This window comes from Podarcis pityusensis (assembly GCF_964106645.2).
Source record: "Podarcis pityusensis genome assembly, chromosome: 9".
Classification (NCBI taxonomy): domain Eukaryota; kingdom Metazoa; phylum Chordata; class Lepidosauria; order Squamata; family Lacertidae; genus Podarcis; species Podarcis pityusensis.
In genome coordinates this window covers 57710941-57734793 of record NC_138034.1, presented here as the reverse complement: position 1 = coordinate 57734793, position 23853 = coordinate 57710941, and the positions used below count along the sequence as shown (strand labels likewise).

The 23853-nt window shown below is 40.3% G+C and overlaps 1 protein-coding gene across 1 annotated transcript in view; it reads right to left on the bottom strand.

Annotated features, from left to right (window-relative positions):
- Positions 1-23853, bottom strand: part of STPG2 (sperm tail PG-rich repeat containing 2) — a 218740-nt gene that overhangs the window by 2640 nt on the left and 192247 nt on the right. The gene's annotated exons all lie outside the window — the stretch shown is intronic.

Below are 23853 nucleotides of genomic sequence, written 5' to 3'. Positions count from 1 at the left end.
ATGATTGACTCCGGATATGTCTTTGGTGGAACTTCACTTACTGGACACTCCATGGGCAGAAGGATGAGGAAGTTATTTGCAGCCTTTCCTTCTTCCCCCTGCTGCCCCCTATGCTCTCCACAAATCTGCTCATGAGGGTTGGGGAACCCTCAGGAACAGTGCACAAAGTGGTACAGGAAGAAGGAATTATCTCTAGGCCAGGCATAGGCAAATTCCGGCCCTCCAGATGTTTGGGACTACAATTCCCATCATCCCTGACCACTGGTCCTGTTAGCTAGGGATGATGGGAATTGTAGTCCCGAACATCTGGAGGGGCGGAGTTTGCCTATGCCTGCTTTAGGCAGTTAATGGATTAGCAGCCTATAAAGAGTTAGAGATCCATCTCTGAATGGAAGGAGTCCTTTTGTTTGCAGAGCAAGACAGTCATAGTCATCAATACAACGCATTAGAGTTTACTGAAAATGTAGGATTTAATTTCCTTCCTATAATGCCACAAATTCTATTGAGATGCATCCCTGTTTTTCATAATGCGTTGGGCCATCAGATCCTGAATCTAGCATTTCAAACCTAAAAAATAACTGAGTCTGGAATAAAATATTGTGGAACAATGGGCTATGTGAAACAAATGGACCCATTATTCTATGACAGTAGTTTTTGAACTATGTGCCAAGGAATTGGCGGGTTCCTTGGGAGATTATCAGGCCTTCCGCACTGAACTAATTAGTAATAGCAAACATGTGTCCCCAAAAGACAGCTAGACCACCAGTGCAGAGGATTCTAGGGTGTGTTTTATGCTACGCTCCTCACACAATTCCAACAGGCCTATGTGAACTGAATGCACACTCTAAAAGATTTGCCATGCAGAGGTTTTGTAGAAGACACACATGAATTCCTCAGCAGGTGAAAAGATCAATGTTGCTGTAGAGCACAGAAAGTTTGTCTTTACGCGTCATGTAAGCTGAAAGGTAGATTTGGAAACACTTTGCTTAACAGCTACAATCCTTGTTATTTGAGCAAAAGGCCATGGTGGGGACCTAGATCTGACTATAAGACCAACGCAAGGGTAAAAATACTGTTGATCAGTCTGCACAGATATTGACCTAGGCAGCAAGCAACTTGACTACACATCAGACAAATCAATAATCGCCAGCAAAAAGCTCTCGGAAGTACTGATCAACATAGATCAGAGGCGGAGGTCAGTAGCTACACGTCCAAAAAGAAGAGATTAGCTCAGGCATGGACTAATGCCGTGAGGCAGGCAGCAAAACAAGTAAGGCAGATCCAAGCTGCATTTCTATCAGCTGAAGAGCAATGTTTATGACCTCTGATTGGAGCATACGAATGAATGGTGTTCTTTTTTATAATCACATTAACTATCCCGTTCTGATAAACGCTTTTCATTTATGTTTAGCTTCTCTTACCCTAAGTTAAACCTAAGTCACTTATGAACTTGTTGAAGGAAAGTACTAAAATTTGATTTGTAGGAAGATTTAGGAAGGGACCTCCGATCACATATCTTCCCCTAGGCCCAGTGCCAGCTCTCAGCAGCACTGCCCAAAACAAGGGTAGCCATGGATTTTGAATAATGCAAACCATGAACCTAATAACAGTACATCTAGCCTTGGCCAGCCAGTTCCTTCCATATATGAAACGGAATTCCAGTTAATTTCATCTAATATATTTTAAAAGCCCAGAAGCAGAGACCCTACTGAAAACCTGCCCCTACCTGCACAGAAAACACATAAAGCAAATGGAAACCCTGCTGAAACAATAAATTGCTCAGCAAGCGTCAATATTGTGAGCTAGGCCAGCCACCACAACCCAAAGTTTTGAGTCTCTTGCTGTATGATTTATTCATTTAATGTCTGGAGGCTTGAAGACAGACGTGGGGGGAAATGCAGACATATGGAATCTGAGATTGAAATGCAATATATTTAAAAGCCAGGACCACCAAATTAATGTATTCACACAACACACCATCTTGCTAGACAACTGACCACTGAAGTTTGTATTACAATTCTCTTATATACAAGCATTTTATCTCTCTCCCTTATCCATCCTTCCTAAAATAAAAGTTATTAGTTAAATATAATCCTACTAAGATCCTAATGGTAGCACATACATACAATTGTGCAGCTAAAGTAAGATCCTTTTGTCAATAAAATATCCCTCATTCCTATTAAATAGTACCCAATCAAAAAACAGTTCATGAAAATTCAAAAGGATGCAAGATGTAACCTCTCTGAGATTATAGCCTTAGGCTATGCAATTCTAGTGGATGCAAAAAGGTAACATGGCTTGGCATTTGAATTTAAAATTGTTTTAAAATATTTTTTTCATTGAGCTTTATTTAAAATGGAAGGGGGAAATGCAGCACATACATATTAATTTTTCTGTCAGTAGTACTTTTAGTCACAAGGGGGAAATCCAGACTTCCATTGCATGTATGAATTTCCACAGGCTTCCGTTTCTCTCTCTCTCTCTCTCTGGAATTGTACAATAGGTGAATTTGACCTAGTAGTTTATTTCTCTCTTTCTCCAATTATTTTTTTGTATTAGTTATCTGTGTATATTAAAGAAAGTATTGACTTGTTGAATTTCTGCTGTATGTGCTTCTCATCACACTGGGACTTCTTAGATCTATATGAGCTTAGGCGGCAGGCTCAAACACACAGCCTTGCTATGCATAAGATAAAAATAAAAATGTGTGTATTAGCTATTTTATTGTGTGTGTTAATATTTTATTAGAAACTTACCTGATAATGTGATTAAAGAGTTGAGTACCAATTTTTAAAATGAATGAATAAATAAAAACTTATGGCACCAGGCTTATCTGTGTACAGTCATATAGGCAATTCCCTGGATTTCCGAAATCCTCCCACCCTCTTCTTGAAGAGGATTTATCGTGGGATTTGATTGTACATTTGCATGCCCCAGGCCATATGCTATCATATGCATATGACAGGCAGAATGGGACAGACAGGGATGAATGGAGACTGCCGCTCAGCCACGCCATGGTTTAAACGGCAAGTGGCCATGCCCCCCGGCTAACTGGATTGGTCGGTCAGGAAGCGTGACGCAGCTGGCCATCCTAGTGACGTTGGCAGCATCCCTCCACCCACAGCCAGGTCACTGGGAGGTCCCAGAACTCCTCCCGCAATGTGGGGAAAGGGGAGCTGTCCTCTTGAACGTGTGTCTGAATTGGCCCTTACTTGCTTGAGTGTGCATCAAGTGGTGTTAGCTATCATTAAGAGTCAAGCAGCAGGGTAACTTTATTTAAGCAAGGCTGTGTTCAACTCCTAATTTTCTCTGTCCCTCCTGCTCTTTCTCTGCACTGCTTGTGTGACTCACTTCGTGGTGGCTGTTCCCTTCATCTGTGCCTTCCCTGAGTCATTAAGTTTCTCTCCCTGTCTGTGGTCCCAACTCTCTTACTTAGTTCAGCACACAATGATACAGAGTTCCCTGGAATTATTTCTTCACAACATACAGAAACACAGAGAAGCAGCTCCTCGGTGGCTGTGGAGCTTCTGTGCCAAAGACTGTATGGGTATAAATCTCTTTCATTCTCTGATATGCCAAAAAGAGTATGTTGATTCAATACATACACTTAAATTTATGTTACAATATATTTCCCTGAAATCTTAAAATTTAGGTTAAATGCATAGACTGAACTCCCAAATATTGTTAAATGAACTGTCTCAATAAACCAACATACACTGGTGCAACCTAACAATGCTTGTCTGCCAAATGTTTGGTGCAGGAGGCTGTAGGGAGAAGAATGTTCACTAGCAGGACATTGCGTATCACCCAGTGTTGTTGTTTTTTGTAACAATATTATCAGCCCAAAAATGAAAATACCAGACCTGCAAGGGATTAATGGAAACATATTGGTGATTTGTTGATTAATGCATTTTCTGCTTTAATTTTCCTCATAATTCCTCCAGCTTTATATATTCCACTTACCCACTGTTGTGAGAAGCCATAATAGCGAGCCATTGAAGAGGATCTTGCAGCATATTGAAAAAAACACCCACTATATTTCCAGCGGATACCACATTATGTAATTAGGTTAATTTTTGTGCTGTAGCTCATTAGGCAGCTTGACAAAATTATTTGCATAAAATAAACATCTAGTAAATAATTTTCTCATCTGTAAATACTAAAAACTAGAGTTCCTCATGTAGTAATTTGGCTAAGTACGCCTAATCCTCCTAATAGCTCCAATTTCAATGCATATTATTTCCAAGAATGGGGACACAAAGGCAGTGGATGAAATTTCTCATTTACAATTCAAATGACCTGAAAGCACCTGTAGATTAAAATTGCAGGCAATCAAGTATTCCAAACAGAAAGGAGTGGGGAGAGAAACATTAGGTTTTTGGTTACAGCTGAGACAAGAGCAGATATCTGTCAATATAGGAGCTACAAGGCAAGTTGGCTAAGATGCTTCTGTTGAGGAACCCCACTCAACTGAGTGTTTTTCATTTTATTTAAATATACTGATTGTTAACTGAGTAAAGTTAAAACCAAAACATTTAAATGCTTAAAATATTTTGAATTCTCACATCCTGGGATGAGGCTGCAGCAGGATGCTTGAAAAAGTCAGCATATTCAGATCACTGCATAAAAACAGTCAAAAAGATGCTGGTTCTTCTCTGGGCGCAGTTGTGATTCAATAAGACTTTCTAGGATACCAGTTAGGATTCTGGAAGTATAACTGATTAGCAATGCACACTTGCACATACTATGTTCAAGCACACATGCACATGAATGGAAATGGCTCTTAATTTCATTTCTTGTCTTAGTTTCATGTGTATCTGGGAAATTGTCACTGTCGATAAACAGAGAGGTGCTATATAAACAGTAGTAAATGAGAATGGTAATAATAACAGGACTTTTCCGATGAACAGCTTTATAAGCTAGTGCAAAAGCTGGTCCACAGAATCTGGGGCTGCATAAATCGAAAAAATAACTGGGGTTAAGAGATTTTCTCCTATTTCACGCTGAGTAGAATTTATTTTCACAGAAGATGAGATGATTTCTTTATACCTCTGCAGTAGCAGACAATATAGCAATAAGCTTAATGAGAACTCAAAATGTAATTCATAATCCTCAGTTGCTTCTCACACCTAAATAGTTTCCTGTGTGCTTATACAGCCTTTCCATGGTCTATGGCAAACCCCAGGAGAATCATAGGATAATGTTATTATATTACATGCATTTCAATAGGCTCAATGAATGCATTCAGAAGTGGATAAAATAATATTGTCTCCAAAACATTATCATACAACTCTAGTATAATTTTTCCTGATCATACAGTATATGAGCTATGTACAATATGAGAAGCAATTTAAAGGTTGAATGAACTGTGCTGATAAGAATCTACAAGCTGTCAGCAATTTCTGAAATACAAAAAAGAAGTCTCATCATCTACATTAATTCCATCATTTACCTTTGCTCTAAGCTTGTCATTTTATTGCAAGTTTCAGATTCCAGAACATATATTCAGGTAATGACACTTAAAAAAATTACAAAGATGTAATCTTTCCAATCAGCATATTTATCACCAAGAGAATAGTGGGAAAATAATTAGCATTTTTAAATTGGTTTTAACAATTAAGTTTTGTGCACACATTTTGAGTACACATTCCCCTCCTCCCCCCCAAAAAGTGAAAATGAAGCATAGCATTTGAACAGTAATTCTATTGCACCTGCAGGTGAAGGAAATAAAGCCAACTCAGAGAAGGGATTTATTAAATGTGCACCTCAGATTGACACTGAGCTTTGAGTTACACAGCAGGCATATGCTCTAAAAAACAATTCTGGATCTGTCTTTGAAGCTGTCTCTGAAATGCAAGCCACATCCCAAAAATGGTTTCATTGGAGAACTGCTACATTGCCATAGCTCCAGGACAAAATATATGGTCTTGCTGTTTTTCTAAATGGTTAAACTCTTTTGGATTAACCAAGAAACTGATCTGAACCAAAAGAACTACAGAAACCAATTGCATGATTAATTCCACCTCAAACCTTACTTTGCCCTGGGGTATCTAACAACAGAATGTGGACCTTTGGCAAATGAGTTCTTTCAATTATCTGATTACTTTATTACCATTCATTAGTAATTTTCTAACACAGTAATATGGCACATGTTGTCCTTCTATATGGTTCTCTTCTTCAATCAGCTGTTGGCCGTATACTAAAAATGAGTTGAATGGTAAGTACAAAGCTTGTGAAACCATATATCAGGAGGAAAGTTTTATAGCTTTAGGGTTGCTTACAAATCAATGCCTTGGAGTGGGACTACCATTAGTAGCTTTTAAGACTGCATGGAGCTGTGTCATTCACTGCTGTTTTGACACATTAATGCATTAATAGTATGCACAAGGCTGACATAACTTCTCTGATGTACTATTATTGTAATTATTAGAAGTCTTCCACCTGGACAGCAAAGTTAAGAAAGGTGACAAAAGAGTATGTAAATACTAAGACATCCTTTAAGCACCCATTTGTCTTTGACAGCACATAATTAAGAAATGGGCGGGCAGGGGCACACTGAGATAAGGATTGTCTGCTACGAATCTTGTCAAAGAAAGTAATCAAGGAGCATGGAGACAGTTGGATGAAAATGATGACATGTGTACCCAACTAGTTATCTTGTTTCAGTAGAATAGAGTTGAAAAGCCATAATATAGTGAAGAATATCAGGCATTATGGTCCATTAAGTGCCTTTGCCATTAAAATGTTAGATTCCTGATTAGCTATTTCTAACATGTCCATTACACGTTATAGGACTCAAGCCAATGTCTAATGAGGGTGGCATATTTTGTATAATTTGTCATGCTACTACAGAACCATTCAGTGGAATTTAATCTAGAATTATTATAGCCAAATGTAAGTAAAATAATAAGATTTGTCAGTGACTGGGAAATCATATAGAAACCATATTTCTTGCCTCCAGCTAAGCCAAAACTAGGACACAACACACTGCTTGAACTTCCTGTGCAACCCACTGATTGGAGTCACATATTTTGAAGAGCTAAAAAAGAGGACACATTTGCCGACTTCCACTTTTAACTTTGGATCTCTATGGAGACTGGATGTGTCCTGGAAAAAGAGGACATATGGCAACAGATAATGAATGTGTCATTCCTCAGTTCCCAATTTATCATGAGCGCAAATATTCAGTTACTGGGTCTGAGTGATGGTCTCATTCTATGTCCCTGCTCCAGTCAATACTGTGAACACAACTCTGTTGGTTAGGTGGGGGCTTCAGGCACCAAATAGTCAAATAAACCTGTGTGGATTATGCAGATCAACTGAACACAGTGTGAATGCAGATGCATAGCCATTGACCGAACTGCACATTTCTGCATCAAAGACCAGAGTAATCACTGATATGAATGCTAAGTTTTCACCAGAATGATATCAAGCGCAGCACAGGTAAGTTGTTGATGATACAAGTCACTGTTAAAACAAGGGCAAGTTGTAGTTTGAAATAAGTTTAAGTCAGCTATAGTTGTAGTTAGACATACTGACTTCCATTTTCAGCACCAGAAGAAACTAATACATTTTTCAAGGAAGTCAAAATAAAGTGGACAATTCTGAGAACACCGTGGAAAAGAGAATTATCAATAATATGGCAACTGCATCACGGGATATATTACAGAGTCCAACAAAAGTGTTAATATTTAAAATCTATGTACCAGGGTAAGCCCTATTCTTCAAATCGGAGCCTATATACCCAGTTGCTTTGTTTCTAAGCTCTGAATGGTTTCTCAGAGGCAGGAAAATGTCTATGGTCATTTGCATTAAAGAGATCTACCTACCTACAACAATTGCTGAGTTGTGGTTTCTGAAACAGGCTTGAAAATCTGTAATCACTCTTCCAACATATTGTTTGTATTACATTATAAACAGTTTGAATTTGGGGGCATCCCCCCAATATATGTAAGAAACCTGCCCATACTGTTTTATAGTTTCAACAATTGCTCAGTACTCTTGAAAAAATTTGAGTTGGTCTGTAAGGAGTTACAGTCATTAATGACTGTATTATTCCCTAGTCATTCCCTAGATCATTCCCTAGTCTTCTGTAGCAATCATTTATAAATTAACCTGGTATAAATGATTGCTACAGAAGACTAGGGAATGATCAACAGATGAATAAGATGGCTGGTGGTGATGTTTTGGAATAGGAAGTACCTGAACGACATCCAACATTACACACACAAACCCTTGCTCTATTGTAAGATACACATGTATGCTGCATGTGTATAAAATGTATATTTTCAAGAACCACCTTACTTCTATAATTTTGTTTTAAACTGTTTTTAATTTTGTGTTTTTGTTGCCTGGCCTTAGGGTGAAAGGTGGGTAATAAATAATAATAATAATAATAATGTAAATTCATAATGGGCCTTTAAAAATCAGTATAGCTCTTTCAAAGTGGTTGTTTGGAAACAGGGAGCCTACAGCCTATTCCCAGTTATTACAATTTTTGAAATGCTTCAGAAAACAGTATAGAATGTAATTTTGCATTAAGGGTAGGTAGTGTCATGATAAAGATTTATGATACAAATGGTAGCTGTCTAGCTTTGAAACACACTAGAGCTCTTTGCATCTCTCACTTTTATTAAGAGACTCCAGCTTGCCCCTCTTGGCAGCTTGACAGATGTTTCTTCTCATATCTCTCACCTTTGCCACAAGGACAGAGCAAATTTGATATAATACTTACTTGTTAGCTTACTCTCAAACAATGTCACTCTCTTTAACATTCTGATAGCTAATATAACAGAAGATAAGGAAGAAAAAATATTGCTTTAGTATTAATGAAGAGCAACTTGTTAAAATGAAAAATACACTTGTGCCTGCTTAAAGCACTGGTCCCAACCTTTGACTCAGAAGACCCTCTCATAGAGAGTCTTATTTTTGTTCAGTGGTTATGTGTTGCTTTTTCTTACCCATGGCAACCAGTAACAAAAGACAACATTGTTGGCATAGTTACAAATGTATAGCTATCAGATCGGTAAACCTTCCTTCCTGACAAACCTTTCTTCGGAAGCCAACAATTTGGGAAACACCATTAAAATAAGCAATATTATTATCATTTGCCATGTACCCTATATAAAACTTAGGTAGAAAGAAAGAAAGAAAGAAAGAAAGAAAGAAAGAAAGAAAGAAAGAAAGAAAATGTTCTGTCTGATGTACATACTCTCAATCGAATATCACTTTATTGGAAATGACTCATAAATGGAATCAAATAAAAAAATAACTGAAGAGATACTGTTTCTTTACACAAATGAAAACACAATGTAGTAATCATTTGTTTTTTAATGTTTAATGTTCTATTATGTTTTTATATATGTTGGAGGCCACCCAGAATGGCTGGGGAAACCCAGTCAGATGAGCAGGGTACACATACAACAACAACAACAACAACAACAACAACAACAACATTGCCATCCATGGAATGTGGATAAAAACGAGTGCAGTTCATATGTCACAAAGATATGCCAAAGCTACCATTGGATATAATGCAATTGAGTTCCACCCATAGTATTTTGGTGTAAGAATTGAAATATTATTCCCTTTCAATTTGTTCCACTATCCCAACAACAAATTTTCAGCAGCTGGGAAACATGGAGATGCCTGAAGCGTGCCTGACCTTAAAACAGAGCTGTTGCTTTGATCAAAGACAATGTCTTTTGAGAATGACATAAGCCTACAATATGGAGCACTAAAATGGAATTACTTTTCTTTAAGAGCCTGAGTGGGAAGATTTCTGAATGTTACACAATGGGGTTTAATCACAGATGGCTCACACAGTGATCATCCTGTTGAAATCAGTTGAAGAAAGCCAGTTTAATTGTTCCCAAGCTCCCAATTCAGCTCATTTAGTAGAAAAAGGTAAGCCCAAGTTTATGCAGGGCAGGAGGCTTAAAGAGCATATATGATTAAATTATAAGGACATTTACCTATTTTGTAAAATCAAATTACAACCGAAAGCTAGTACAGGCAGTTTTAATAACAAAATGTATATGGCAGTATGGAAAAGAACCTAACAGCTGAGCCAAAATTAGAAGTGCTTCCCTTAATATAGTTGAGGCGACTACAACACTGGCCATGCTGGCAGGGTTAATTAGAACTGGAGTCCAACAACATCTGGAGGTCCTCAAATTCCCCATACTGTAACCACTTCGACAGGCTCCCAATCCCTGGTGCAGCTAAATTTGCATAGTAAATTGATGCAAATTTAGCATTAATTAGTCACAGAGCTAGGTGACTCAGTTCAATAGTCACTGGAGAATGGACTAAGCAACTTGCTGCCATTTCCAACAGAACTGCTACCCTTATATATTTAGAAATATATATATAGAGAGAGTACATCCCCCATTGACCCATCTTACCCAGTACTGTCTACCCTGACTGGCAGCAGTTCTCCAAGGTCTTAGCCAGAGGTCTTTCCCAGTCCTGCTTAATGACATCCTTTTCATTGCAAGTTTTGGAGTCCTGGTCTTTCTCCATGCATAGCATATGCTTTACCTATGTAGAGTTTCTCCTCTTTACATGATTTTCAAGAACATGGCCGTAAGAAAAATTATGCAACTGCCTTGCTTAAGCTAAGCAGCTCTGAATCTGGTAACTGTCTGGTAGGAAGACTGCTTGGGTGACAATACTTCCTTGCATTAAACAGTAAGAAATACATGAATAATCTGATATGGCCACCAAATCCAGGGACAGCCAACACGGTGCCCTCCAGACAGTCACTTCACACATCGGTGAAATCACGCATAATTAAAACCCATTGAAAAGGCCTGCAAACCCACCACTCCACCCTGCCCTGCCCCCATTCTGCCCTTTTAGTGATGTTTCAGTAATGCCTTTATGGTGTTTCTGGGCCACTTCTGGGTTTGACACAATACACGTATAAACAGTCATGCACATATTGAATGCATGCAAATGGCCGGGGGCGGGCTGCCTGTTCAACAGTGAAGAAGAAGAGTATGGATTTGATATCCCGCTTTATCACTACCCGAAGGAGTCTCAAAGCGGCTAACAATCTCCTTTCCCTTTCTCCCCCACAACAAACACTCTGTGAGGTGAGTGGGGCCCGAGAGACTTCAAAGAAGTATGACTAGCCCAAGGACACCCAGCAGCTGCATGTGGAAGAGCGGGGACGCGAACCCGGTTCCCCAGATTACGAGTCTATCGCTCTTAACCACACTACACCACACTGGCTCTCGTGAATTGCTGTACAGCAAAGTGTCCATTGAAGAGAATAAGAATTTCACCATTTAAGAGCTAAAATGACTCAACTCACCTCATCACTCAAGTCTCAGTTAAAACAGGGGGTCTACACTAGTGTAAATGTATCATTGAACCTCAGGATTCATTAGAACAGCTCAAAGTGTCCTAATGTGATAAACACAAAAGAACAGCACGCCAAAGTTTTGCTAATCCTTAGGGAGGGGGATCAAATGACATCCTCTATATACTGTATATCCTTTGCATAGCTTGGTTTGAAGGGCTTTACCACTTAAATCATACATCACACTCCCTTTGTGGCAGTGCATCATAATTTTCTGTAGCTAGGAGAACGCACATAAAGTTTTAAGCATTATTTAATGAAGATGACACATGAACCACATACGGAAAAGCAATATTAATAAAAAAAATGTATAATGTATTCTGACATCACAATAAGGCTCTTCAATTCAAAATGTTTCTTTCAGAAAATAATATATAGCTGAGGTCATATCAATAAAGCCACACTATGATATATTACTAGGAAGCGGTTGTTTTCTGCTTCTTGGGATATGCTGTTCCACAGACAGCTCTGTAAAGTAATGTGTAGCTGATTTACACAGCCATCTTTATCACACAATAACGGCAACTGCCATATGATAAATTGAAAGCATATCACCAAACCGTAATCTTGACACAACTCTATTGTCACATGGAAGACAATCTTACTTGGCTAAGAGTGATCGCCAAAGAAGAAGATTGTCACATGATCTCAGTACCCATCAATGGAGACAAACTTCTCTTCTATGCCAACACTGCAGCATAAAAGTGTAACCCAGCTCTTTGAGTTCAGTGCTAGTCAGGGGGGTTTCATGTAAGAAGAGTTAAGCATCTCAAAAGTCCCAGGCAAATTAAAAGAAGAAATAAGCTGTGGTGTCTGATGAGCCTCTTAGATGTCGCAACTGAAAAGGCCACAAGCTATCTCACTTCTAAAGGCAGGGAATGGGGGATGCTCGCAGAGGCAGGGTTCTTGCAGAAGATCATCCTTGTGGGTCAAGGTGGTCCTTCAGAAACAGCCCTCAGATATCCCCATACTCCCAGATGTACACTCTCTCCCCTGCAATTTTGTAAGGATGTAAAAGAATGGGTTCTCCCAGAAATATAATGAAAACTTTTCTATTCCACCAGGTCTTTCCAGGCAATTAAGAATACATCTTTCCACAATGGTTAATTGAGGTCCATTTTTACCTTTTTATAGGGTTTTATTGTCCAGTTTTATGCTTTATTGCTGTCAACCACTTTGATTTTTTTCCCTTACAAAGTGGTATATAAATATTTTTATAAATAAATAAATGCATCTAACACAAATTGAAGTAAAGTATACCACCTGATTTTATGAAGTAAAAGAGCTCATAAAAATGCTGATCTTCAAATTTGCTTGTATTTCCATATGCAAGATCTGCAATGATAATTATTCTAAATATTACTCAGTCACATTTCACGGGGACTAGGATCTGTTTGTGTTTCCAGCTGCTATCCCACAGGAAATGTAGCATTACAATTCTTATTCACGTCCTGAATATGTATGTAGAATTAGGCATCCCTCTGGAACTTAGATTATTTAAGTCATATTGCTTCACACATGAAAAAGTTTGACTGTGGACCTATAAAAGATTATCCAGAACCTTTTTGCCAACAACTTATTATTTGTACATTATGTTAATATATTTCACGGTATCTTAAGACTTAGCTGCTCGTGGAATAGCTCAAAGAATCCTAAACCAAACATTTCATTAATTTAACCGCAGGGTTTGATACATAAATGTAAGAACATAAGAAGAACCTGCCAAAGGACCATTTAGTCCAGCATTCTGTTCTCACTGTGGCCAATCCAATGCTCATGGCACGATAACAAGCAGGACCTGAATGCAGCAGTGCTCTACACAACTGCTACTCCCAGCAATTGGTAGGCATACTGTTTCCAAGAGTGGAGTTAGAATACTAGTCACCCTGGCTAGTAGCCATTGGCAGCCTTATTTTCAATGAATTTGTCCAACCCTCCTTTAAAGTCATTCAAATTAGCAGCCATCACTACCTTAAGAGAGAAAATCCCATGTGAAGAAGTACTTTATTTTGTCTGTCCTTTATCTCCACTGGATGTCCCCAAATGCTAGTCAAAATAAAGCCTTTCTGTATCCACTTTCTCCAAACCATGCATAGTTTTATACACTTCCGTCATGTCACCTTTTACTCACATTTTCTCTAAACTAAAAATCCCCAGATGTTAGAATCATAGAAGCGTAGAGTTAGGACCAACCCCCAGCAAGGCAGGACACCCAACACAGGGTTCGAACCCACAATTCTGAGGTTAAGAGGATCAGGCTCTACTGACTGATCTATGTTGTGACCCTTCCTCATAGAGGAGTTGCTCCATCCCCTTGATTTTAATTGCTGAAACTTTTCCAGTTCTACAAAATGCTTTTCGAGGTGAGAGAAACAGAACTATATATAGCATTCCAAGTGTGGAGCCAGTGTGGTGTAGTGGTTAAGAGCGGTGGACTCGTAATCTGGGGAACCGGGTTCGCGTCTCCGCTCCTCCACACGCAGCTGCTGGGTGACCTTGGGCCAGTCACACTTCTCTGAAGTCTCTCAGCCCCACTCACCCCACAGAGTGTTTGTTGTGGGGGAGGAGGGGAAAGGAGAATGTTAGCCGCTTTGAGACTCCTTAGGGTAGTGATAAAGCGGGATATCAAATCCAAACTCCTCCTCCTCCTCCTCCTACACTAGAGTTTTGTATACAGTGGTGCCTCGCAAGACGAAATTAATCTGTTCCGCGAGTCTCTTCGTCTTGCGGTTTTTTCGTCTTGCGAAGCACGGCTATTAGCGGCTTAGCGGCTATTGACGGCTTAGCGGCTTAGCGGCTATTAACAGCTTAGCGGCTTTAAGAAAAAGGAAACAAACTCGCAAGAACTCGCAAGACGTTTCGTCTTGCGAAGCAAGCCCATAGTGAAATTTGTCTTGCGGAACGACTCAAAAAACGGAAAACCCTTTCGTCTAGCGAGTTTTTCGTCTTGCGAGGCATTCGTCTTGCGGGCACTGTAATGCCATGTACAAATCAGTAGTGTTCTAGATGTGTACAAGTAGCATCCCTTAATGGAAATACGCATCCATCTCCATCAGTGAGTCCTATGTGAACATGACAGTCAGATACAAATCAGTGTCTACACTTACTTCTGCAAGCAGGAGACCCGTGCTAAAATGTACCGATTAAGTATTTAATTAGCGAAGCAAATAATGAAATTTCTGCTTCAAAAATTGACTACAAGAACTGTCAAACACAAGGTGTACTGTTTTTGGATATACTGAAGAAGAAATACCTTTCCCTACTGGTTTTCTTGTGAAATATTTGTTGCAAGCATAGCTTTCATCAACTTGGAACCAAACTTTATATTCACAGATTGGCATGGTTTTGGGATACAAATTGAAGATATAATTGTGATGCAGAAAGAAAATAGCCACGTAGAACTAGGTAAGGAATTTCTTGTGAAAGGCATCATATGAAATATGTTTAATTACTTAGGAGAGAGCCAGTTCTATGGAACCAACAGTGTTAACTGCAAGTGCAGAGCTGCAAGGGAGGGAGTGACAGGGCCTAATAGACTGGCCTCTGATCAAGCCATACAACCAAGTCTCATGGGACTCTGGCGTCAATCACCTGTAAAGAGCAAAATCATATTTCATGGCAGTTATGAAGGTATCCTACTGGAAAGGGAAGAAGAGCCTTGCTTGATTCTCATATCTTAGGAAGCAACCTTAATAAATAAGAGGATCTTGGCAGTTAGCTGTTATGGGCCAAAGCCATAAAGTTTCTCAGGCTCAATCTCTTGATATGCCTTTTTAATATGTGTGCAGGACTTTAATGACCAACAAGGCAGAACAAAAGGTTTCAGAAGTCATAAGAAAGAAACATCAAGAGAGTTTAGCCAGGAAAAAAACCCCAATATTTTCCCCACTCTCCTTTTCCTCCATCAGCTTGTGTGCCCAGCTGCAGAGTTCCCTGCCCAGCATGCCTGACTATAAAAGGAGGTAAATGATGGAGGTGCCACATCAAGCCACAACCACCACACACGGAGGAGAGAAGGTAAGTGGCCATTAGCCCCACTGGAGCATCAAGGAAGGGGAGGGAGGACTTTACTTCTTCAGTATCTTCAATTTCTAGGTTTTAATGCTTTCCTTGTATCTGAGGTTGAGTCACCAAAATTCCATTGACTCAGATTGGTAAAGAAAAAGCGTTTTATATGTGTTTTACATGTGATATAACATGGTGACACCAGATGACGTTGTGGAGTTGTGTTTTTGCCGACATAGTCTCATTATAAAGGTTACAACACATTTTTCTGAAGTGCTTCCTTAACGTGTCTAGAGCCAGTCCTACTCACAGGGACAGCCCATGGCACAATAATAACCTTGGCCATTTGCAGTGAAAGCTTGGTGGTGTAGTGGTTAAGAGCGGTAGTCTCGTAAGTCTGGGGAACCAGGTTCGCGTCTCCGCTCCTCCACAAGCAGCTGCTGGGTGACCTTGGGCCAGTCACACTTCTTTGAAGTCTCTCAGCCCCATTCACCTCGCAGAGTGTTTGTTGTGGGGGAGGAAGGGAAAGGAGAATGTTAGCCGCTTTGAGACTCCTTAAAGGGAGTGAAAGGCGGGATATCAAATCCAAACTCTTCTTCTTCTTCTTCTTCTTTGTGCTTAAGTAGTTTAGTATTGATAGGAACGAAATCCTATATTGCCAGAAAACTTATCTAGGGTGGATTTTAACACACTTTCTTTTTAGTCCACTCACGCCAGAGATATGATGCACAGTGCAGATCACCAATATTGGGAATTGCCTCTGTTTAACACTGGAATATCTGAATGGGCTTTTGGTTGTGCTCCCAGTACAATGCCACTATTCATGACAGCTGCTACATGAGACCCTGTGGCTCTTTTAGATGCAAAACTGAGTTTCAGGATCAGAGAATTAATCTGGAATGGTATATTATAGTTCAGTCATAAAACATAAAGGAGAAAGGGAAGCCAATCCTGTATTGTCTTCACTGTTCTGCTTTAGATTTAATGTGGCACCCTAAGGCTTCTAGAGTCAGAGGAATGTGAAAAAGCATCCTAGACCAACAACTGAGAACATCATTACTTACACAAATGATCCCAAACATTTAAAAATTCAATTAAGGTCGATGCACTGACAATTAAAATTTCATCAAGTCTTTCACTACATTATCTTTCCTGACACGATGATGGGGCATGATTTGAATTTTAGGGGAAAAGATGTCAGAGGCAAAAATGCCACAGACAGTTATTATGGAAACTATGTCAGATGGTGAATATCCATTAGGTAATGATCATATTTTAGTATATAAGGAAATACGTCTGATGCATAATGCAATGGAGGACATGCCAGCTTTCATGACCAAAAGAATTTTATGACAAACCAGATCAAAAGTTAAATATAACAAAAAGACCATTAGGCATTCTAAGTATTTGTATATGCATGTGCTCTGCTAGCACAGTGTTGGAGGCATAGAAATCTGTAGAACAACACTGAATAAGGAGATTCCTGCTTCTACTTAATAGCTATGTTTACATTTCTCCAAATCTGTCTTCCTTTTCCTAAGACTTAGGGTATAAAACAGCTTGGACTATTTTAAGACATACCAAAGCTACATTACTATTTACCTGTGAGTAGGAATGTTAGTGAATTCCAACAAAAACAGAAAAGAAAGGCAAATATCGCTATTTAGTCACATCATTGTTTTTCACGGCTGCAAGTGATATGTAGTTAATGAGGGTTTTTTTACATTGTTTTGACCTTTCTTTTACACTGCAATGAATGTAAGCTATGTAACATATACAAATGGTAACATAACTATAGCAGGCAGTGAAATGAATAATGTAGTATTTGGTGGAAACCAAATTGCAGAAGAGATACAGCATTGGTTGTGATAAATACAGGCTAGAAAATCAACTGCCTTCTCCTTACATCCCTATCTGGGAGTAAGTCCCACCGAACTCAATAGAAATTACTTCTGAATATACATGTCTAGAACTGCACTGAACATCACTACATGTAGTAGTAAACATTAAGAATATAAACACTGCCATGTGACTCAGATGAAACTCAATCTAATCTAGATCCCAGTAGCGCCTGCTAAAATTCACCAGCAGATCATAGTGGTGATGGTTATCCCTGTTGTCACTCCCCATCAGCACTGGCTAATTTTTCTTCTGCAAGTTGTGGATCATATAAGAAAAAGCATTTGCCATTGCCATCTGCTGTCAGATTTGACAAGTATCATTCACTGTGCATAGCAAGTGCACTAATGAAAGACTAGGAGATTTAGGAAGGGTATGATAATTTCTGCTATCCACATATTGTGAAAATATATACAACATCCAGAGTGTCCCCATCTTTGTTTGTTCCTGTCTCTCTCCACTATGAACAAACTCATTTTATAGAATAAAAAGGGAATAATTTATGAATTGGGCATATTGTGAACGACTTCTTTTTTTAAAAGTCTCTTAGGGAAAGCATGCTGAACTAATAATGCCCGCTCAAATATGCATAGCAGAGTAATAGTGGCATGAATTGACTTAGTTGGCTGGTTGAATTATGATTACGATTATTAGTATAGTATTAATATATTATTCTATAGTTTTGTTTTGTTTTTAAATAAACCCAACAACAAAAGACAAGCAAAACTAACTTCCCAGTTAGTTGGTTTATAGAATGACACGTGGTCCCTTTTAGCAGCAATTATACTTCTGGGAAAGATCTTTTAATGCTAAGTCATTATCCATCAATATGGTGTGATATAGTATAGAACAGAGGCAAGCATCATCTTCATTATCAAGCACAACTTCTGTAAAGACTGAAGACTACAACCAATTATTTTCTATACACATAGTAAAGTTCTCATTTGAGCAAAACACGGTTGATGCCATGGCTTCTAGAAATCCCATGAAGTACTGACAAAAGTGTCCCCCACCCATAAAACAGTACACAATTGCAAATACTTGCTGACAGCAATTTTTATGATCACACAAAAAAGTCCTCCCACAATCATGGAAATTGCAGGCCACAAACAACTGCTTCCCTTGGGTCTGCGCATTGTAGCAGGTTTGATGGGGCAGGGGGAGGAGAGGAATAAGTCTCATTGTGTGAGTGGAATGCTGATCTGCAGTTGTGTGAATCAAGTACTTCTCTACCAGTTCATTCTTGCTATCATCTCTGAAAATCCAGAGTCCTTTCATAGTTACATCCCAATAAAACAATCAATAGACATAATCTCAAATTCATGCAGTGTATTTAGAAATCTTGACAGTTCAGAAGTGCCTTTGAATATTGTTTATATGTCTCTTGATTTTTCTGACCTGTCTGGTCCTGGGGGGAAGGTTACTGTTGGCGTGGTCAAAGTCCGGTCCTGGGTCACGAGTCTGGAAACAGTTCACAAAGAGCGAGGCGGGGTCCGAAGCAGGAAGCTGGACGGGGACGGGAACTCTGGAAGGACAGGTCTGGGTCCGGGCAGAAGCAGGTATTCAACGACGTTGCTCCCGCAACCTGGGACCGGGCTGACTGGCCTTTATCATCTCTGAGGCCAGGGGCGGTCCCAGCCCCCAGGAGACCCGCCTCTCCTGGCCTTAAGGCGAGAACTCCTCCTGGGAAAAACCAGTTCCCTCCGCCTCTCTGCCCTGAGCCTCTGCAGCTCAGGAGAGGCTGGAGGGTTACTGGACCCAGGGGGAGACTCGCCTTCCCCTGACACGGCTGGGAGAGGCGCACCTGTAGGCACTGTGTCCTCAATCACCTCCGGAGCCAGAGTGGAATCACCTGGTGCCTGCTCCTGAGGATCCGGCACAGGTGCAGGCGCTTCAGATCCAAGGCCCTGCCCCAGCTCAGCCGGCCCTGGAGGCGGGGACTCCTGTGCAGGCTGGGGTTCCTCCGGTTCAGCCTCTGAATCGGATTCCCAGGCCATCACATTCTGTTATGTTCGTGTTTGCTCAGCCCTTCCTACACTACATACCCTTAAACATGACCCCATGTCTCTGGATACCAGGACTGGAGTCCCATCCTATCATGCATTCTGAACAGAAGAGAGGTGCAAAGAGCTCTCTGTGAGCAAGTGAAGCACTGGCTGATGTAGATACATTTTTCAGCATTGATGGGGCAAACTGATAGGGAGGGCACGCACACATGATTTTGAGGTCCTGTCACTTTCTATGCCCTTCAGGTGTGGCAGCCATTTTGTGTGACACCATGCTCCCATGGCAGCCATTTTTTGATGGGCACCCACAGCATTTTCTCAAAAATTCCAAATGTGCCTATAGGTACAAAAAGGTTTACGGTACCTGCATTATACTTTTTTTAAGAAGGGGGGGGGGGGTAGAGAAAAAAGAGAAAGGTATGGGCACCACATGTGGCTCATACCTTTTGAACTGCCCATTCTACATAGATGCTGTAGCTGAAATGAATACCCATAATTTGTTCCAGTAGTATTCATTACCACAGATAATTTCAACAGTTATCCCAAGGATGGGGTAGATTATGAAACATGGACCACTTATAAACGCCATCTCCAACTCCTCGAAAGATTCCATCAACGGTGTCTCCGAAAAATTTTACACATAACTTGGGAAGACAGGCAAACTAATATCAGTGTACTGGAAGAAGCAAAGATCACCAGTGTTGAAGCAATGATTCTTCAACATCAACTTCGTTGGACTGGTCATGTTGTGCGGATGCCTGATGATCATCTCCCAAAACAACTACTCTATTAACTTAAAAATGGAAAGCGTAATGCTGGTGGGTCAACAAAAGAGGTTTAAAGACTGTCTCAAGGCAAATCTTAAAAAAAATGTAGTATAAACACTGAAAACTGAGAAACACTGGCCTGAGAGCATTTCAGTTGGAGAACAGCCTTTACCAAAGGTGTCATGGGCTTTGAAGACACTCGAACTCAGGACGCAAGGGAGAAATGTGCTGAGAGGAAGGCATGCTTGGCAAATCCACACCATGATCAACTCCCGCCAGGAAACCAATGTCCCCACTGTGGAAGAACATGTGGATCCAGAATTGGCCTCCACAGTCACTTACGGACTCGTTATTAAAACTGTGTTTTTGGAAGACAATCTTATTCGGCTATGAGTGATCACTGAAGAAGAAGAGGAAGAGGAAGAGGAAGAGGAAGAGGAAGAGGAAGAGGAAGAAGAAGAAGAAGAAGAAGAAGAAGAAGAAGAAGAAGAAGAAGAAGATAGCTCTATAAAGTTTACTCACAAGTTCTACAAATGGCTGGAAAGGCCACCTGAAAAGTAAGCATTCCCTTCTGTATTTTCTGGGCACTTTTGTAAATAGAATGAGATGCTCTGTGTTGTATGGGATAAAGCTATTTCATATTTTCTAGATATTGAAAAACTTTATTAGTTGGCTATCTATACAAATCAAAGGAGTCCTCTATATTATTTGTAAAGAGCTAATCACATCAGCACCACCAGTATTATGTGTTACAATGGTAAGATCAAATCTGATAAAAAGCCACGGAAATGGGATGCAATGCATTCTATGATCTTATCTTTAAAATGCTATTTTAAAATAAACTATTTAAGAGGTGACAGAAAGCATAATCCAAAGCAAAATTAGGTATTTCAAAAAAGCAAAACATAAACTTGTTGCTTTATGAGAAAATGTGGAACTAGTGTTATATTACAGAAACCCCACAGGAAGAAGCAAGCTTTATTAAAGAAAGAATAAACTTGGAGACTCCCAGCAACAATATAAAAACCATCCACTTTCTTGAATGTCCTTCTATAGTTCAAAATAAAACTTATTAATGTAATGATAGTTATTTTATTTTACAAAAGAAGTGATTAATGTTTTAATGGATGTTTTACAATAAGGTAGGAGAAGAAAAATGCTTGCTGAAACAGCTATTCTATCTTTAAAAGCACAACTTGTTAACACGACATGTTCTGCATTCAGCTAAATACTCTAGATCAGGCATCCCCAAACTTGGCCCTCCATATGTTTTTTGGGACTACAATTCCCATCATCCCTGACCACTGGTCCTGATAGCTAGGGATGATGGGAATTGTAGTCCCAAAACATCAGGAGGGTTGAGTTTGGGGGTGCCTGCTCTAGATTTTCAAGGGATAGTGCACATCTAGCTTCATCCTAAATTAGCATTATCAAGAGATAAAGGGATAAAGCCCTGCAGCTGTGCTCAAACTAGCTGCAAAAGCATTCGGTTCACTTGCTGCAATAGTTCATTACTGGTACTACAGGGTAGAGCTGTTCCCACCAACTAGGAATGAGAAACCAATAGCCCATATGAGGCCCACATAGCATTTCAATCTAGCCCACACTCACTTCTCTCCCTCTTCTTCCCCACATTGCTCTGCAAATTGAAGGTGTGGGCCCCAAGTCTGGATCAGCAACTTGGTATTGGAGTGAGGAATAGGACAGCTTTAAAGTACAGTGGTACCTTGGTTCTCAAACTTAATCCGTTCCGGAGGTCCGTTCCAAAACCAAAGCGTTCCAATACCAAGGCATGCTTTCCAATAGAAAGTAATGCATAATGGATTAATCTGTTCCAGACTTTTAAAAACAACCCCTAAAACAGCAATTTAACATAAATTATCTAACGAGACCATTGATCCATAAAATGAAAGCAATAAACAATGTACTGCAGTCACACAATCAATCATTTGGTAGCTGGACTAAAAAGTTCCACACAAAAAAGAGCCGCAAAAACAAAAATGCAAAATAAAGAGCAAAAACAGACAGACCTCAGCGTAACACTCAAAACGGAAGTGTGGCACTCAAATCGGAAGCGTAACACTCAAAATGGAGCACGTTCAGCTTCCGAAAAAAGTTTGCAAACCAGAACACTTACTTTTGAGTTTGCAGTGTTTGGGTTCCAACTTGTTTGAATACCAAGGCGTTTGAGAAACAAGGTACCACTGTACAGACCTGGACACAGTACCAGGAGCCACAAGTTGGCTTGCCACCACCTCCATCCCAAAGCCTCTTGTGTAGCATCAACTGCACCAGCAAAAAAAAAAGCTTGCCACTTGTCCGTTCTTTCATTTCAGCACAAACCTGGGCTACCAAGCCCACATACAGTACCTGGGAACAGGCACAGATCTCTGCTATAAGGCTATTGTGATGCGGGTGGCGCTGTGGGTTAAACCACAGAGCCTAGGGCTTGCCGATCAGAAGGTTGGCAGTTCGAATCCCCACAACGGGGTGAGCTCCCGTTGCTCAGTCCCTGCTCCTGCCAACCTAGCAGTTTGAAAGCATGCCAGTGCAAGTAGATAAATAGGTACCGCTCTGGCGGGAAGGTAAACGGCGTTTCCGTGCGCTGTTCTGGTTCGCCAGAAGCGGCTTAGTCATGCTGGCCACATGACCCGGAAGCTGTACGTCGGCTCCCTTGGCCAATAAAGTGAGATGAGCGCCGCAACCCCAGAGTCGGCCATGACTGGACCTAATGGTCAGGGGTCCCTTTACCTTTACCTAAGCTTGCAGGGGCAGGGCAGTTGTTTTATGTAAAGCATGGGTGCCTAACCCAAATCGGGGGGGGCAGGTCGGGGGGTGATGCTATTCTTCAAGCAACTTTTTCTCTCCCCCCCCCCCCGGACACAAGAATGTTATACCATGAGTGTGGCAGATAGAAGAAAAATAATGATATGGAAAACACAGTCCTAGGGTGGTCATTGGGTTTTTAAGCTCTCTGCCCAGCCCAGCATTCTAGAATGCTCTCTCCCCATTCATTAGATTGACCATTCAATGAGTGGTAAGAAAGCACTAAATCCCCCTGGACCAGGTGGAAGGGTGTGGCGTGACCACATGCACTGCTTGCGTGCAGCCCCTGGAAAGTTAGAGAAGGGTTAATGTGGCCCTCTGACCAAATAAGGTTAGTCACCCCTGTATTCAACTATAAAAAAATAATAATGGAAATGTCTCATCGCTCTCTTTGATGTGTTTAAAACATAAGCTATAGAGAGTTTAAAATTCAATTTTTCAAACTTAAAAGCAAAAACCAGGAACAGAAAGGAATCCTGCAGTCACTAACTGCCCTGCTGAGTTCTAACATTTCAAAACACATTTGTCTCCAAGTGGCTAAGAAACTTGACTGCAACGCACCCATTGAGGGCATATGGGTTAAATCTCACTTGATCTCAGACTACTTAGTCTACCTCCAGGCCACCCAGGCACCAGTAACTACCTGATCCACTGGGGTGAAGCTATCAAAGGCCAGATGATTTCCTCATGAACAGTTAGCTAACAAAACTTTGATTACTACCGTAATTCAGCAGGCTAAATTCGTTTCCTTTCTTACCTAGGTTATGTCTCATACAGTTTTGAGATACTTATGCAACAAATTATGTAGGAGGACTGGTTTTAATTATGTATTTCTCACTATGCATCCTTAGCACTCTCTCCTCTGGCAGAGGACAGCACTAGCCCCTGTCCCTGCTTTGCTGGCGCCCAAGGCACGTGCTTAGTCTGCCTATTGAGTAACCCATGGCTGATCAGAAACCCTACAAGAGGCCAGTTCTAGATG